Here is a 20,188-nt window from a genome sequence, read left to right as displayed (position 1 = left end):
GCTGCTGCCGCCGCTGCTGCTATTTCAATAACTGGTCCAAAATCGAGCTCAGAGAACCAACACACATGCTGAATTTATACTTTGTTTTGAGAGGCCATTTATTGAACCAAATTTTAAGTCAATATGTTTGTGTTTAAACAAGTTTTAATAAAGGTGTGAGACTGTATAAAGGCCAAAGTAATCCAGATTTGAGTAATGATAGACACATAAATTAAATTCAAATCTTAGTGTTCTCCAGATTTGAAGATCCATTTCTCGGGTGATTAGTTACACGGTTCCTCCAGTGATTCAGCAGACAAGTGAGCTCTGGGTTATGCACCTTACCATGTAAGGCCCAGTCTCTCTGCTGGAGGAGAACATCTCCTCCATTCTCTGAGCAGAGGCTAGTTCTTGATTTATTTCAATCTCTAGAGCTTGTTCCTGGAGAACCTATTGTACTCTCTCCAGCTCCATCTGGATCATATCCTTACTAAGTTTCTCTCTCCTTAGACACCTGAGGGAGAGACAGATGGGAGTCTTCTGCTCCCCAAATCCTCATTCTTGGTCAAGTAAACTTAGCACCCATTTCATGAAGCATGTCAGCCTCCTGTGTGTGATCTTTGTTCCTTCCCTGTTTGTCCTTTGCTTCCAAATCTAAGTAACATTTCAACTCTCCAGTACCATCTTGGTAGCACCGGATATTTCTTCTTTGGCAATGACCGCTTAGCTTTAGTTATCAGAATGTGTAAGCCACAATAATTTAACAGACGTGTAAAGACGAATTTATCATAGCATGCAATGACAGTGACTATTCCAAACAGATCTCATATGAAAACATAAGCACCAGGGGGCATTTTGTCACATTCTTCCCAATAGGTATGTTAATTGAAAGTTGGTTTTAGAATAGGATGCTTCATTTCATTTTGTATTTAAATATAAAAAAAAAAATCTAATTTACCACCAGTAAACAAGTGGCATCTGTTATAATAATAGTTTGTTATAATGATGGCCTCTTGGTCTTTATAAAAAGGGATTTACTTATCACAGGAAAATCTATCATGATCCTTCAATACTTACCCCACATACCACTTCATTCATGAGTTTAGATACCAAAACTCATCACCCTCCAAATTTACCCAGGGAAAGTCAACTTGAGAAAAAGGAAATGATGCCAAATAGAAGAGGAGATCTGAGGCCTCCCGGAGAACACAAAAGAGAGCTATAAAAGCCAAGTGGTACAGGACCATGAAACGGAAAAGCATATCTCCCTAGCAGCATCCAGAATCGCTGCGGACATCACTAAGTTCCAACTTGGAGCGGCAGCTACTAATAATGGCATGGAGTCCAGAAGCACAGCTATCTGGAAAATACAGGGTAGTGGAACAGATTACAGTCCACAGTCGACTGACATCTGTGACCCAATGTCCTCCTTTATCACTACCATTACATAATTCAGAGTCATTCATTTAGTTATTGACAAATATGTGAATTCTTTGACTACCAAAGGTTGTATTGAGTGCTGCGTAAAGTGATGTGAACAAAACCAAAATGCCCCCTTCTCTTCTAGATCTTACATTCAATAAGTAAATCCATGTCTTCACCCGAAAATAACACCATCACCAACCTCTAAGATGAAAAGCTTCCTGTAAGGCCAGTAGAATTAGATTCTGAAAGTCAGCACCACGCCCATGTCACTGGACAGAACAACCAGGTCTAAACCACACAGGTCTGAGGGCTGTCGCTTCACCTGTATTCTCCTCTGGTTCACAAATCCAGGTGGGAATTGCTAATTGTTCATTCCCGAGGTTTGCTATTTGTAGCATTTATAAGGCTCTCCCCGTCCTCTTGCCGTTCTTCTTTATTCTTCCCAAACAACTGGCCAGAAAGTAGGGGAAGTCTGACACTGGTCCACAGATAAATTATTCATAGAGAGTAGACAGAGAGTCCTGTGGGAAATGGCCTTGGAGACTGAAACGAAGACAGTCCCAGCACCTGGGAAGGAAAGAAAGCTTTCCTAACGGAATCTGGGCCCAGGGGTGATTAAAGTCACAGTTACCAGCAGAGATTTGGCTTTGGATTGAAAACTTACAGAAAAATAAACCATGCATGAAGCAAACTAGGCCAAGAAACTAGGAAATCATGTGCCAGAAATTTGATAAATAACAGATTCACACAAGTGATATATATGATAAGAATAATATGAACATCTGAAACCCTCATTTAACTTGACAAAATCCCATCCCAGTAAACATGAGTATACACTTCATTAAAAATAACAACAAAACTACATGACAATTAAATAACTGAATAAGTATTCTACACCACTAATAACAGAAAAGCTAAACAACATCCTAGAGGTGCTTCCTAAGAAAAAAGCAAAGGGTATACTACATCGCTACCCCTCCTCTCCACACTTCCTTGTTTTCCTAGTTTCTTTGATTTTTGCTTGGAGAGAAGACAAAGGCTATTTCAGCTACTACTGCACTACCATTATATCTTTATTAACTGATCTGTCTGTGGCTTCCATTCTTGCCTCCACACCCGACTCACCACCAAGGGATCCAGGAATGCCACTTTCTAGCTAGAAATCCTTTAATGGACTCAAATTCTTCCCAAGCCTCATTAAAGTCCTTTGTGTACAGAGCTGCTCCCTATCAGATACCCACCTCAGATCCTTCTAGGAACTCCAGCCAAAATCCACTGAAGCCCTACCTACTGGATTCCTTTCTCTTCAATAAAATTCAAAGCAAGTTCCAACCTCAGGGCCTTGATACCTGCTGATCTCTTTGCCCAGAAGACCTTTCCCACGGGCATTCCCCAGGCTTCTCTCACTTCCTACTCAGGGCTCAGATCAGATATTGAACCCTTTCTAGAAAAGGAAGCCCCTTCTACTCACCCACTTTGCTTTCACTGTTTTCCTAATACTTACCTCCACCTGATAGTCTTAAAGATAGTAATACCTATTATATTACTATACCTATTACATCAATATACCTATTACTTATCATATTTTTTGTCACTATGAACTTAGGAATTTACCAAAAGAAAGTAGTAGAAATGCAAATGAGGATTTAACCAAATTCAATTATTTGGGGTAGGAAAGGAGAAAGGAAGGGAGGGAGGAAGAAAGGAAGAAAACAAATGAAGCACGTCAAAGTAGCACACCAAAGAATAAGGTTTTGTTTCAGTAATTCACAATTTATCAATATGATAGCATTATACAGGCATTAAAATTATGATTTCAACAAGTGAAAACACAGAAAATGCTGATAAAACACAAGAGTCAAAATATAAAATTGTATGTTTAGTGTGATCTCAAATTTGTAAAACAAAATAGGATCACGAACTCATACATGCTTAAAAGATAGGAAGAAACACATTATGTTCACAGAGGTCATAAGTAGAGCTAACTGTTCTTCCAAGTAGGTAATTGTGACACTTTTAAGGAAAAGCTTTTTTTTTTTAATTGATTTTATTTTTTAAAATACCCAACAGCAGAATGCATTACAATTCTTATTACATATATAGAGCACAATTTTTAAGGAAAAGCTTTTGTAATCTGAAACAAACAAAAACAAACAAAAAACAAAACACCCCACCCCCAAAACACCCTTTTATTTCTCATGTAGCACAGGAATTTTCAAATTTGTATTTAGCCATTGAAACTTTCTTAAATTCAAACTTATCTGAAAGCCCCAAGTGAAAAATGAATAAATAAGCAAAGACTTTAAGCCTGATGCAGTTATGAGGCTTTTTGAGCTGCAGATGGGAGGGACCAAAGCTGCCTAAGCTGGGCCACTCCGAGGTACCCAGTTTGTGTAAATCCAGAGAAGAGGAGGCACACCCTTCTCTGTATACATCTGATGCCCCTAGAGATGCTCAGTTCACAGCCTATGCTACTGTGTGAGCTGGCCCTGCTCTACAGCCTACCCCTCTCTCATCCTTAATACTATGGGCACACCCTGTGGTTTGCTACTAGGTTTCCATATTATATTCTGGTATACTTGGTGTTCATAGTGTCACAACTGAGGTCCATCAACCCAATGATGTCTATAAACAATCAGCACATTAGTAGGGTCCTAACTATGCAGCTGTTTTTTATTTGTAACCTAATAGTTTATCCATTTAACTGATGGCAGGATCTTTATGAGGAAATCAGTTTGGTATTTTCAGAGCTTATAAAAGTGACAAATTGTACTTAGATTTATGCTTTTGTCACTTAGAGAATCTTTAAAACATTTCTGATGAGCTAAGTGCTCCTAATGTAGAATAGTGTAATAAATAAGACACACATAGAGACATGCACACACACCTGTGTGTGTGTGTGTGTGTGTGTGTGTGTTCATGCTCACATTCTCCACACCAGCAGTTGCAAATTCTAGTATTCTTGGTGGCCAGGAAGGTAATATAAATTAGTGAGGTGGCACAGTGTGCAAGATAGCCATGTGCATTGTCTGCATATTAAAGACAAGAGACTATTCTTCATTTCCACAGAGGAATGAGCTCATGCTCATTTTTCTTAAAAAAGTGTGGCACTTTCTGTCTCCTTTTGCATTCCCACTTTAGACAGAGACATAGGTCTTTCTTAAAAAAAAAAAAAAGATAGCACACAATGTAAAATGACAATGAACTCATTTTTGCTCAAAAATCATTTTGGTTTTTAATGCATCATACTGGTCTTCAAATTTATGAAATACTTAGCCTCAGTGTCAGGAATTATGGGAGAGGGGTGACTTAGGCAAAATGTAGACCGTAAGACCTGTGAAAATGTGTTAGCACTGGTCAGAGAACAAGTGTCGCCACCATGGGAAAGGGCAGGTCCAGTGGGGCCAGAGTTCCTATTTTTCACAAGAAGCCAAAGGTGTGTGTTTTTAATGTAATATTTCTCAATTCAAGCATGATGGCTCGGGTCTTATAAAATATAATGTGAGGACCAAATAAAGCATGTTCATGAGTCAGATGTTGATTTGAACGCCTTCTCCATAAAAACCATGGTGCAGCAGCTTTCTGTTCCCTCATGAACACAATCACCAAGAGAATCTCAATGCCCTTCCCTGAAGTTAATTCATTTCCATTATTGGCATCACCCATTTCAGAATGTTCTGGTTCAGAGGTGTTATTGATTACTTTCATGTCTTTCTCATGGAAGTGACTGGCAAGCATCAAGCAACTTTTGACCTGTACACAGTATTCTGCAAGTATTATAAGAGTGTGCATAGACGCTGAATTCAGAAATTATTTTACAAGAGGTTGCCAACACTGGAAATCCCTAATTAAGCTCTTAACAAAAGCAATACAAATTTTCTAATTAGCATTATGGGATCAATACATTGACCACATTGAGGCTAACAGACCTCTGTATCACTGATCCAAATGACCTCAGGCTAATGGGTCCTCTCTCCTGACAGAGAAGAAGAATGTTTCTGAAGGTTGTTGGAGACATTCACCCCTCAGAGAAACAATTCTTCATCAAGATTCCCTATGCTGGGCTCGGATGGATAATCACAGTTAGGTATATTTGAAGAAACTAGTTACTTTGAGGTAATGAGTTTATGCATTTTCAGGATGCCTGCATCATTAGCATAGTGTTATGTACAGATGGTCTGCAATTTGTAGATTTTTCCAGTTTATAAACAAATCTGGAAACACAGACTATCAAAGACAATTAGATTTCAAGCCAGATAGTAGGTTCTTGATCAGTCATTCTGGTTAACTGGGCACAGAAGGTATGTAATTGATGAGCTAGAGGTTTTCCTCAGCAACAGGCAGCACCATGTCATGAGATGGGGAGGAGACTCCTTTGGAAGGAGCACAGAGATAGGTGCTTTGAGAGAGATCATCTTACTTGAGACCAAGGTTACCTATGGGTAGTTAGTATGTATGGTAACTGTGCTTCACTCATTCTGACCTCTGATCAATCACATCTACCAATGTACGTACATAAACACTACACCTAAATGTTTACTGCCATTATAGCATGCCAGAATTCTCATGTTCTCATACGGTGGCACATGCCTCTAATCCCAGCAACCCTAGAGGCTAAAACAGGAGGATCTCAAGTTTGTAGCCAGTCTCAGCAACTTAGCAAGACTCTGTCTCAAAAAAAACAAAAACAAAAAAAACAAAACTAAAAGGGCTAGGGATGTATTTCAGCTGTGGAGTGGCCATGGGTTAAATCCACAGTATCCCCACCCCCACAACAAAGAATTCTCATGTTCCTGTTCTAATTCTTAATATTACATAAGAGAATGAAAAAGGTAGTTGTATTATTAAGCCTTTTAAATGGAAAAAATTTTTAAAAAAACAGCAAACATGAAACCATCCAGTTTAGAAGGAAGAGAAAGCCAATTAATAGGCCAGCTCTCCTCCCATGCAGAATTGCAAGCCCTGGACCTTTGAATTCTAGATAGTATCAACCTTTGGGTCCCATAGAAAATGCCCATATGGACCATGCATTGATGTTATATACTTAGTGCTCCTATCCCTCAATTCCAGTTCCTCTTTCTTGGAATCTGCCAGACTCAAGGTCAAATGGAATTGCTTAGATGGATTACAGATGCAATCTCAGCATTATGACTTTTGAAGCTTCAAAATTCTTCTACACATTGTGATCCTTTTCTTACTGCCCTACTCATTGACAAGCTCCTTCAGAACATGAACAAAAAATCTTGCTTTCAGGCCAAGGGAGGGGGATATATTATTTGCTTTAGGTCAGAGAGTTAAGCATACAAAGATATGATCTGAAAAGAGTGACACTTGTAGTATAATCACTTTAAACACAGATATGACCTAGTGGAGTGATGTTTGTTGTCTAGTTATTCTTAAATGCATTCTGGAAACTGCTAGTATATCATAATAGCCACTTGTGGATTTGAATTTCTTATGGAATTTCATTTATTCACTCAAAATATAAGAGGAAAAAAAATTTTTTTCCCCACACTACTGTCAAGGATGACTTGGGAAAGCAGCCATGTTTCCTGGGACAGGGTAGAAATACAAGGCCATGTAGGTATGGTCAGGAGACCTCAGCAGTCCACAATGTGGTCACTTCTCACACTACCTCTCAAACCTCTTGTGAGGTCACAATGTTGCCAAGATCAAGTATGATGGGATTTATTTAGAGGAACAGAGGGCAGGTTAACATATCATTCTGGCTCTTGGGCATCTAAACTGAGATGCACTCAGGGATAGAGGGCTAGGGGCAGAGTGGGCCAAGCTGAGTTAAGACAGGATACCACAGGGACTGAGAGGGATCCTCTGACCTTCCACACCCTAGGACAATTTATCATTTACCTTAAGTCACACTGTGAGTTTTGATCAAATGGATCGATTCCCAGTCTGATAACAGTAAGATCTGGCATTTCTTGAGTGTTTACCACATGCCAGGTATTCTTTAAAGCACCGCATGAGCTGATTTGAGTGTTAAAATATCTCTATGAGTATCTACCATTATTAGCACTCCCAATTTACAGATAAATAGTCAGAGATTTAAGTACTTTGACCAAAGTCAAATATATATATAGATATGTATATATGATATGTATCATATATATAACATATATATGATATGTATAATGTATGTATAATATATATATATTAGTATGCATATATATGTGTGTGTATGTGTGTGTGTATTTTTTTTTTAATAGTAGAGACAGAATTTGCATCCAAAGCTAAGTCTTGTTCTTCCTTTTAACCATTATCCTTAGTCATAGTATCGATTGCCAGGTTTGGGTGGTGACCACACACTCTTTGCAGAATTACACTGAAATATAGAGGTTTATCACCATTGAAGATAATTCTAAAAATATAGTTTTGACTTTTATAATGATTCCTAAGGAACAATGGAAAAAATCCTCCCTGACAAAACCAACATTGTAGAACAAGTGTATTGTCTCACATGACACATTAGAGGACAGCTCTCAATTGAACACAAACCTTGTAGTTGGGGTATACTAACGTGACAGGAAGTTCAGAAAGTGACTGAATTATCCTGACATTAAAACACTACTCAAATGTAACATGTGTCCATGCAGTGCTCATAAAACATCATGCCAGCCTTCTCAAAGTTATGCAGTAGTTTATTTTGCCTTTCTGGCAATGAGGAGAAATGAGGGGAACAAATAGTCCATGAGATTTTGCTGTGAAGATACAGCCTGCAGTCCTAAAATATTTCACAAGACAAACTGTATCCAAGTCAAGGGGGTGACTTAAAAGAATGCATTGTTCTTTTTCAGAAAATGGACAAATATTTCTGTTCTTCTGTTGGTTTTGGATATAAATGCAATTCTGAAGATGTGGTAGCCATTTTCTTAGCATGAGGAAAAGATAAGGAAACAGCAGAGATAACTTGTCACTATCTTTAGCCTTGCAAGTAGACACATCAGTATCTATACCTTCTTGTCTGATCCTCACAACAAAGTAGGCAAAAAAACCCTATTTTTCCCAATTTATGCATGACATGATTTACCTAAGGCTACATGAGTGGGGAATGGTAGTTGGGGAATTAGGAGCCTTCAAATATCTTTTCTATCAGGAGGCATTAGTCATTTTCTTAAGCCTTCTAGTGACCACACAAAGTGCTGCCCCTCAGCCATTCCCATGATTTGACTTGGCATTGTCACATGTATCTTAACCAGGACTTAACTATCACATGGAGTGACACTCCTCTGCTCATAATGAAGCACATTATCTTCTAATGTTAGTTTAGGTTGTTACTTGCTCTGCCACTTTCAGAGTAGATGTCACCTGTCCTCCCTTCTCTCCTGGATAATATTTCCTTCGGGTTATTTATAACAGCATTACTGCGTTTCCCCTTTCATCGGCTTTTCTTTCTCGACTGTATGGATTGATTTTAAAGCCACCTACACTGCAGTTTTCTTCAATTTAGCTCCACTTATCTGATTATGCATCACAAAAGGAAGCAGGAATTCAGCTTAATTGTGAAGCCACCACAGCAGAACCAGGCAAGTGGTAGAAACCTGATGATCACAGGCAGAATCGCACACTCCCTGGTGCTGAATGGGATGATAGACAGGAGTAACTCCGCACAAGCCTGAATCCTGACTGTGGAGCATGATGTTCTGACGCCATGTGCCTCTCCTCAGATCAGCGTTGTCCTTTAACTTCCCTGCTTCAGTTATGAAAGTCAGGTGCAGCCTCATGCTATCTTGTAAAATTTATTTTGACAAGTAAATGGGCTCTGGGAAAGTGAACATCCTCATCTACTGTTTACCAAGACTGTAACATTGTCACGAGTGAAGAATGAAACGTGTTTACTGTAATGTACAGCGTTCCCAAGAATGATGATCAGAGGAGAGGAGAACATTACACAGATGAAGCACAAATACGAGAATGGGGAGAGATGCGCAATCAAAAGACGATGTGTAAGGCAGAGGAGAGGCTGTCATCTGCTTTTTGGCTGTGTTTCCCAAACTGTGACAGATCTTGCTGTTTAGCTAATTCCACCTTTGCTCGTTCCCATCTGTGAGGGAGGAAAGAATTCTGCTTTTGAATCTCTGATGAAGCAACCCTTAGGATGATGCTTCCCAGGCTTCATGTCCTGAATGCTCCAAATATGCCATTTCATTCAAAGCATTATTTCTGGGTGGGAGGAACTCTAGTAAGACTCCATGACTAGCTTTCAGAGGCATTCTTTAGTTTGGAGGGACTGGGGATTGAACCAGGGCTTTGCCCGTGCTAGGCGAGCACTCCACCACTGGGCTAGACCCAGCCCCCTCAGAGGGACTCAAATCTGTTTCTATACTAACATTTGCCCCATCATCTCAGGTATGTAAATAAGGTTTTGAAGTGGTGGTGAGGGGATATTAATTAACAGTTACCATTTTTGTTGTTGTTGTTGCTTGTTAACATACAATATATATTCAAGTGCTGAGAAAATAGCCATTTTACTAAGGATCAAAGCATTAAGGGTTCCAAACATTCATATGAAAGCCAGTTTTCAAAGCTGACTTCTACGTTTCACACAATTAGATAACGATACTCGAACATGTATCACTTACACAGAGATATACACACCATCTGAGAAATCAAATAAGAAAGAATAAGAATGTCTCCATCAGCCACAGTGAAAGGCTAATCATGTAATGATCTACTAGGAAAATTCAGGGACAGATATGGATTAGCTCGGCTTCCATACATTGGGTGGCTAGGAAGAAATTAGCATAATTATGAATTTGTTCCAATTACAGAAGGCAATTATCAGAGACCAGCTTACAGCATTATCCAAATGAAATCAGCAAAGTGCATCTGCATTCCAGGTACATGCCTCCGAGTTAATGGTGCTTTAAAAAAAAAAAAAAAAAAGGCTGTCTTCTCATTCTTTTCCTTCCCTTTGATTACTGTACACACCATACAAGGTTCCTTTCAGATCACAGACACAAAGCCACCATGAAAGAAGAAAAAACTATACACTGCAAAGAAAGAAAAAATAATCATGCTTGATATAATAACACAACTTCAAAATAATCCTGTTCGGACTCTAAAGTCTTGTATGGATAATTTCTCTGTATCCGTGGTTCAGAGTCCTCTTAAATTTTACACAGGAGCTCACAGAGCCTTTTGTGTTCTCTCCAAAATATTGATTAGGAATAACAGTGTGACTAAGACTGTCGTTACTTGCTCCAAATGAAAGTTCTTTGGGTAGACACACAGGGCATCTCACAAAGGCATGCTCACTGCCCGTTTCCCTGGCCTTCCCTGTTACAGATAAAACCTGATGCCTCATTAACTGCCCCTTGTGTGACATGGGCCAGGTGATGCTAAACATGTTTTCTAAAGCAGGTGACAGATCTGCTCTCAAATTGTTGAACTGAAAATGCACTTCTATTTAATTAGCTAAGATAATACCATATAATCTAATACATACATAGTAGAATTTGCCCAGCAACCAAGGAAACAACTATAAGAGATACTGAACACATTAAAGACTAGTAAGAGACACAAAAGCATACTTCTATTGAGGCCAAAGAAAATGGTTTTACTCTTAAAAAAGGATGGTAGGTTCCCTGGAACTGCGGTAGGGAAACAGGAGAAAGGAAGAAAGGGAAAGAGACCCATATTTGATTTATACGGGTGGCCCACTGTGTGTCAGAATACTCTAGGCCTTTTCTCATCTTCAACTACTTGATGAGGTGGACATTATTAACTATGTGATTTATAGTTAAAAACATAACTGAGCATTAAATAAACTAAATATGCAAACATATTAAAAATCATGGCATCTTAAAAAAAATAAGCTACATGAAATTCCTTTCCCCCTTCATTGTCAGAGATCTTGAATTCTTCACTGAATAGTGGCCTCTCTCACCATATTTTAATACGGCTTCCACTCCATCAGTTCACGGAAATGGTGAGGTCAAGTTGTCCTTGGTGAGGCCAAGTCCTACTTGACTTTGGGGTGTAATAAGTGAGTGTTCTCCAATTGGTTCTTGCCCTGTTTGTATAACACCAACAACTCTGTCCTGCTCTCTGGCCTTTTTCTGCTCTGTCTCTTTCGCTGGCTCCTTTTCCTCTGTTGAAACATCAAGAGTTCCACTTCTGCAGGTCTCTGGGACAGCCCCTTCTTCACAGCTCAGCCCACAATGTCTTCCTGCATGATCTCATCCAGACTTGTGTGTCTACTACAGAACATTCCCACACTGACATCTTTAGTTCACTGACTCTCCTGAGCTTCCACCTCTTCTATGAAGATGCTGACTCGACATCTACTTTTGTGTCCTTCAGAAGTGAAGTACTTCTAACTTAGCATGTCAGACTGGTCTTGGAGTCTCCCCCCACCCCCCGACCCCCACCAAACCTCCAGAAATAAGAAGAGATAATTTTCTTACCTTTCTGACATGAAAACATTTGAAACCTCATCTGAGAAGAATGTGCTTAAAAAAAAATTAAAGAATTGTGGACAATAATTTAGGGAGGAACAGTCAAAGCTAGTAGCAGACTAGGACAATAATTCAGAGGGTAAATTAAGGTGAGTTGAACTGGAAGGTTTAGGATGTATATGCAGTAAAGAACTGTGCCAAGAAGATGAGGATGAAGCAGTATGAACAGAAATTCATGACTAACCTTGATATAAAATTTAAGGAGTGGGGAACTAATATCTTGCATCCATATTTTGGAATGAGACAAGTAATAAAGTGAACACTAGGCAAAATGGGCACTTTGGGATGCTGTACTGATATTTACTGAATGATTATCATCTTGGTCCCTCATATACAAAGAGCATCCTGAAATCAACAGAAGAAAGAGGGAAGGAGGAATGAGGGAAGGAGATAGAAAATTGAACAGAGCAAGAGAAAACTTGGCTAAATATGTGAACAATTAACTCAGTGATGCATAAAGTTAAGTATAACTTTAGAGTTAAATAATGCAACATATATACCTCATGAACTCCAGACCCATAGAGTAAACCACTTTTGGGATATATTTTTTCATGTCTTAGGCATAAATTATACCTAAAGCTGGAGGCATAAGTAAAGCCATGCAAAAAGCACAAGATGGAGAAACAAGAACTCTGAAAAAAGTCATCATTTTTAGACCAGGAAAAGGAAGAGGAAGCTACAATAATTTTGCTAATCATGAAGAAAGAGCTAAATCATAAACTTGTGTGTTATGTAAACAAAAAAAGAAAAAAGAAAAAAAGAAAGAAAGAAAAAGAGAACCATTTTAAGTATTGAAAATCATTATCAAAGTCAAAAGTGAATTCAGAAAAATCTCAGGCTTCAATTCAACATGAAGCTCCTTCTATACTATATTACAATTGGTTTCAAGGATTCCACAAGGTGATTTTTAATGAGAATAATAAGCTACACCTCAACCCTGTGTTATTTTTCCTTAAGGTGTAGTCCCCCCACCCCAACTCCCCTTACCAGAGGTTTCACTTTCCATAGCTTTGGTTACTTGTCCAAAAACACTGCATGAAAACTTCCAGGAAAAAAAAAAATTAAGTTTTAAATTATGAACCCTCCTGAGTTGTGTGATGAGAGCTACTGCCATCTGGCTCTGTCTGCCCTGAGCATGAACCATCTAAATCAAGTATTCTTGAGTAAATATATCCCCAAAGTGACTTACTGTTCCGGTTTGGAGCTCATGAGATATCTATGTTATATTTTAAGCTTAACTATATGCATCACTGAATTAATTATTCACATACTTAGCACATTTTTGTTTTTCCATTATATCCGTTCTGTATACACTGCCTGCCTTTAGTCACTTAGTAGCTGTCTTGGTTGTCAGACCAACTGTCCCCATAGTGACAGTGCTTGTATACAGTATTCAGTACTGTCTATCATTTCAGGCATCTACTGGGGGTCTTGGAAAATATCTCCCATGGATGGGGGGACAAGTATATTCACTATAATTACCCCAGAGTCAGCAAAACAAACCATAGGCAGACAAAATATTAAACTATAATAAATGAAGCCACTAAAGTACCATAAGAAAGCATGAGTGAATATTTTTGGAATATTGGAATGTGGGATGATTTCCTGCATGGCATAAAATTCAAAAGTCATAAAGATTGAATTAAAATTAAAATTTTAAAGCCCACTAGAGCAAAAGATGCCACAAACAAGGATAAATACAAAACATGTTTACAAAATACTTGCATCACAACAAAGTGTTTTGATATAAAAATGAAAGGAGAATTTGAATATATTTTACACTTAATAGAAATAGATGCTGGTCAACATGCAGTACCAGTGTGTACTGACTCAACTATCAAGACTAGTTCTTAACATACAAAGAACACCCTGAAATCAATGAGGGATCAACATTCCAAAGAAAAATGATCAAGGTACTAGAGTGGATTATTTAGAGGGGAAAAATACAAATGGAAAACTAACCTAGGAAAAGTCACTCAACCCCACCCACAATGAAAATTAAAATGAGATATTACTATTGCCTATTAAAATGGAAAATACTCAATCTATTTAGAGTTGGCAGAGGTATAAAGAAATAGAAGTTCTCATTCACTTGAAGTGGTAAGATTAAGTCAGTACATTCCGCATGTAGAATACCTTGCAATTTTTACAAGAGCTAAAAATATTTATATAATGTCATGTAAAATTCCACTGGTTTTAAGTAGAATAATCATTCATAAAAAACCCTAGATATGGGCTAAGATGTTCATCACAACTTTGTTTATAGTAGTGAAGTAACTGTAAAAGCCTAATTTGCTGATTGATTAAATAAATTATGGCACACTTATGAAACCTAATGCAATCACCAAAGAGAATGATACATTTTTATTTTAAGAGAATGGGAAAGAGCTCCTTTAGGTAACATTTAGGGGCAAAAAGCAGAGTACAAATCTCAGTTTACTACCTCTATGTTCAAACAAAAGCATATGGAAGGCAGCTTACTAAATATTTGAAATTTTGCCCCAATACACTGGTAGATTACTGTAATTTTACATATGAGTGATTCACCAAATATTTCTGGCTCTCTGTTTTAAAGGTCTGATTGCACTTCCATGTCCCTTTGTACTTAGGTAGTGTTATGTGACTAATTCTCACCAATGAACTGTCAGGGACTTCTTAGTACTAGGACAAAGTATTTATTTCTTGCATTACACTCTCCCAGACTTCACTTCTTTCTTCTCTGCCATGAGAGCTCACAGATTTGGGTGGAATAACTGCTCCAGCTGCTTTTGGTAAGCCAAGCACCTAGTTGATAAATGACAACCACATAGCAGGAAAGAGAAATTGATACTTGTTGCTGTCGGGCACTGAGATTTCCAGGTTGTTACTTTATCATCATCTGGCCTATCCTATTTTCTACAATCTATGTTTATAAGCAGGGGGGAAAGCCATTTTCATTAAGCAAAGAATATACAGTCCCAAGTTTGAAAAAAAAAAAGTATACTTTTACTCCTGATCTCTAAAAAAAGTAAACCAATTACCTTAAATGACATATCTTTCTCTTCTATAAACTAATACATTAAGTAGAAAACCATTCATTTCTCGAGAGCTAGCAGGCTGATGGTCCCCCATCTCATTTCATCTTCATAGCGATGCTTACCTGGGTATTTCAGGCAACTACTTGAGTTTTACATAGTCTTACACAGGGTAGATGCCACAATGAGCCACTGTGTCAGAACTGTAGGCTCTACATCGGGCAGGGAAATTTAAGCGACATTACACTACTTTACAAGTCATATGGGCTTCAGGTGACCATGCCATTTCATCAACAAGATTAAGCTTTTCATTGTTTAAATAACACAAGCAGTTTCACGGGTTACAAACATTCCAACAGGAATCTAAAAAGATGTGACTTTGCATATCCAACATTTTCTCATTGGGGACCATGTTTACGTTTCTCATTTTAATCAGCCTGGTCAATTAAATTGGACAGTTTCCTATTTGTTTCCATCCAGTTTACCCTCCTCCTCTTTGCATTCTGTTCTTTTATGAACTATCTCAGAGCTGCTGTTTGAGCTTCACAACACTATAGGGAATGTTTAAAAAATAAACTAAATTGCCTTCGTGATTTTATTTTTTCTTTTTCTTTTTTTTTAACTTGCTGAAAATGAGATTTCTCAACAGCCTCAACTCCACAGCCCCCTCCTTCCTTTTTAATTTAAATTTTGGTACTGAAATGAGTTTACAATATTCCATTAATATCACTAGGGGAGATACTTGTTTCCCATGCAATGCACAGATTATTCTACAATTCTCCTATCCTTCTGTGTTATATGACTTCACTGTTGCCCATATATATATATATAAAATTTAACAGTTTATTTGCTTTAAAAAATCCACCTTTCTGTAATGCTTATTTCTTTAGAAGCATACATTTATAAAAAAATTAAAAAAATAAAATTCCCATACAACTCTCTCCACTGTGAACAATTATTTGGATGAGATGATGATTGTAGATTTACCTCAGGGCTATTGGAGAATTGACTCAGTCCCCAATAACCCACTTATCACAGGAAAACCATGATCAAAATTGTCACACAAAAAAAGGAAAGCACAGTCAACTTTAGAATTAAACATTTATTCATTTAATGAAAAATAAATGTACATGTGCATATGTTAAATGAGTATATGGTTCATAAAGAATCAACTTAATATAGTGAAAAACATTAATGTACTAGAGCATAAAGGAATACATTACATTCTCCACCAATAATTCACAAATCGTACAATTTACATAGAGGTCACTGAGAGTTGATTCTGCCTAGTAGTGGCCTATTAAGTTACAATGGAATCTGCACTCTCTTCTTTCTCCATAAATTGAGAAAAATGGCACCCTCTCTCCCCTACGTCATGGACCTCTTAGGAAGTTGAGACTGAAACTGGGCCCAAATTCCTCTGTAGAAGTGTAAAGTTATTGATGAGGTAGCAGGCTCCAGGAACCCACGTTCTCAGAGGGCTTTACTTTGGATGCAATGTCAATAGTTCAAAAAGAGGACGACAGAACAATAGCCGTTGGTGGGCCCTGCATGCCACTCAAAGAGTCTGAACCACCTTGAAGGCAACAAGGAGCCAGGGAAATATGTCACCCAAGGAGTGACAATGGAGCTCCTCTTAAGACATCATTCTGACAAAGTGGATGGTGACAGTGACACTAGGGATTGAAAAGGCCAGATAAAAAGTCATTCCTTCTATAAAGAGAAAAATAATAGTGATATAACTAGCACCATGTGATTAAGATAGAAAATAGATAATAGAATATCTAAAATGTATAACACAGTTGCTAACTAGTGATATAATTAAACATGACCAAAGGATTAGGGAAAGACCCTGAAGAAATAAGCATGACTTAAAAGTTCCTGGCTTAGGCAATTTAAGATAAAGGAATCCATATCCCTTTCATTTCTTTCGTCTGTCTAATTGCTCTGGTCAGTGTTTCAAGAACTATGTTAAATAGAATTGGTGATTTGCTGATGATATGATTCTATACCTAGAAGACCCAAAACATCCCACCAGAAAACTTTTAGAACTAGTAAATTAATTCAGCAAAGTAGCAGGATACAAAATCAACACCCGTAACTCAAAGGTATTTCTGTATATCAGTGACAAATCCTCTAAAAGAGAAACAAGGAAAACTACCCCATTTACAATAGCATTAAAAAAAAAGAAATACTTGGGAATCAACCTAACAAAAGAGGTGAAAGACCTCTACAACAAAAACTACAGAATACCAAAGAAAGAAATTAAAGAAGACCTTAGAAAATGAAAAAATCTACTTTGTTCTTGGATAGGCAGAATTAATATTGTCAAAATGACCATACTACCAAAAGCACTATACAGATTTAATGCAATTCCAATCAAAATCCCAATGACATTCTTCATAGAAATAGAAAAAGCAGTCATGAAATTCATCTGGAAAAACACCCTTTTTTTTTAATACCCTGAATAGCTAAAGCAATACCAGACCTTAAAGTATACTGCAGAGCAATAGTAACAAAATTAGCATGGTATTGGCACCAAAATAGACTTGTAGACTAATGGTACAGAATAGAGGACAAATATTTTATAATTGACAAAGGTGCCAAAAATATACATTGAAGAAAAGATAGTCTCTTCAACAAATGGTGCTGGGAAAATTGGAAATCCATACGCAACAAAATGAAATTAAACCTCTATCTCTCACTATGCGCAAAACTCAACTCAAAGTGGATCAAGGACCTAGAAATTGAACCAGAGACTCTGCATCTATTAGAAGAAAAAGTAGGCCCAAATCTCCCTCAAGTTGGATTAGACCCCAACTTCCTTAATAAGACTTCTATAGCATAAGAATTAAGATTAAGAATCAGTAAATGGGATGGATTCAAACTAAAAAGTTTCTTCTCAGCAAAAGAAAAAATCAGTGAGGTAAATAGAGAGTCTACTAATTGGGAACAAATTCTTACCACACACACATCAGATACAGCAGTAATCTCGAGAATATAATAAAGAACTCAAAAATCTAAACACCAAAAAAAAAAAAAAACCCAACAACAACAACAAATAACCCAATCAATAAATGGACCAAGGAACTGACCAGACACTTCTCAGAAGATGATATACAATCAATCAACAAATATATGAAAAAATGTTCAACATCTCTAGCAATTAGAGAAATGCAAATCCAAACTACTCTAAGATTGCATCTCACTCCAGTCAGAATGGCAGCTATTATGAAGACAAACAACAATAAGTGTTGGAGAGGACGTGGGGAAAAAGGTACACTCATACATTGCTGGTGGGACTGCATATTTGTGCAGCTAATATGGAAAGCAGTATGGAGAATCCTTGGAAAATTGGGAATGGAACCACCATTTGACCCAGCTATCTTACTCCTTGGTCTATACCCAAAGGACTTCAAAACAGCATACTATAGGGACACAGCCACATCAATGTTTATAGCAGCACAATTCACGATAGCTAAACTGTGGAACTAATCTAGATGTCCTTCAGTAGATGAATGGATAAAGAAAATGTGGCATATATACACAGTGGAATATTATTCAGCATTAAAAAAGAATAAAATCATGGCATTTGCAAGTAGATGGATGGAGCTGGAGAATATAATCTAAGTGAAATTAGTTAATCCCAAAAAAACAAATGCTAAATGATTTCTCTGATTTAAGGATGCTGATCCATAATATGCTATGGGGGAGGGGGTGGATGGGAGGATTAAATGAACTCTAGATAGGGTGAAGGGGAAGGGGAAGGGAGGAGGCATAGGGGTAGGAAAGACGGTGGAATGTGATAGTCATCATTATCCTAGGTATATGTATGAAGACACAAAGGATGTGACTCTACTTTGTGTACAACCAGAAATATGAAAAATTGTGTAGTATGAATTGTAATGCATTCTGTTGTCATATATAAAAACTGAAATATTTTCAAAATTCAAAATACAAAAAATGATAAAAAAACGAGGATCCAGATTTTTCAAGGTCAAACGCCTTTTGTATACATGTTCTTGTTTAAGCAGGGGGGATCATTTCAAAGAATTGATCATTGACTTAGATGAGTGGACTCACCCAACCTAAAATAGACACTCAAGCAAGGTGCAGCTAACAATGTCTCTGGTTTGAGAATAAAGCACACTTTACACCAGGAGGGGAATCATCAATGACAACAGTGCTTGTTTGTGAGCTTCAGGTGGGTGGTGATGATTTTATAGGTCAAACTACAAAATAACTTTGTAGTTCTTGAGTTAGGATGAGGCTATTTTGTCCTTTAGGAAGATCTGATTTTCCATTGTGGTCAATAAGTGGAGTACACAAACATCACAAGCATCACATCCAGAATGTCAGCACTCCTGCACAAGAGCAATCAATCATCTCTGGATGCAAGATAAAACTGTACCTGCTTAATATTGAAAAAAAAAAAAAGGTCAACATCTGGCTGGCGGTCACAACTCATTTGTTTATATCCTATTCTTTTCAGTTTATAAGCCATGCTTTTGTTAAATATTAAAATTTGTAAGAGGCTTTTTACTTTGTATTTTCAAACCCACCACCTTTCATCTGCATTTTCTGATGCAAAAAGGGCACATCAAAATAAACAGCCTCTCAATGTTGCTTTTAATCATTTTATGAAGTACATGGTACTTGGGATAGAAATGAGGGCATCATGTTTGGGGATAATTATCATCAAATTCTTTCTCCTATATTGTAAAACATTCTCTCCTTCTGCCTTTCTCTCCCTTAGTTTCTCTCTCCCGCACTTAAACTTCCACACTGTGAGAACTGCACACCTCTCTGATCAACAATACCATGACCAGCACCCCAGTGTGTCAGACTTGCAAAGAAGGTTCCCAGGTACCTTCCTTATCTTCCTATAGATTTTTTATTTTGTTATGAATATTCACATTACCTTTAGGACAAAAGGCTATAATCATCCAATGTGCCACAACACCACTGTAATGAATGGTACAGCCCTGCCTGGTGCCTGAGAGCAGAAGGAGTGTTAGCTTACTGGGTCTGTTTTTAAGGTTCAACAAATTGGAATAAGGACAGAAAGGATGCTTGGCCAGGAAGTGCTAAAAAGATTGGATAATCATTTTCTACCTGGCTTTGGCTGCCTAAAGACTAGGGACTTGTCATCTCTATTCCTTCAGTTTGAGCAATGTATCTGTCATGTATCAGTTGCTCCTGCATTCCATCCCTCATTGGTGCATCTGCTCACACTGGCCAGTAATAAGCAACTCTCTTTCATGATGCCCTACAGGAAATGCATGGAAAAAGCCT

The 20,188-nt window shown here is 37.7% G+C and overlaps 1 protein-coding gene across 8 annotated transcripts in view; it reads right to left on the bottom strand.

Moving 5' to 3' along the window:
* Positions 1-20,188, bottom strand: part of Unc5d (unc-5 netrin receptor D) — a 524,947-nt gene that overhangs the window by 110,785 nt on the left and 393,974 nt on the right. The window lies entirely within an intron of this gene.

The sequence above is a fragment of the Marmota monax genome, unplaced genomic scaffold (assembly GCF_021218885.2).
Source record: "Marmota monax isolate L192 unplaced genomic scaffold, Marmota_monax_Labrador192_F-V1.1 WCK01_AAM20220418_F8-fsc00117, whole genome shotgun sequence".
NCBI classification, from domain to species: Eukaryota; Metazoa; Chordata; class Mammalia; order Rodentia; family Sciuridae; genus Marmota; species Marmota monax.
This window is presented reverse-complemented; position numbering and strand designations above follow the sequence as displayed.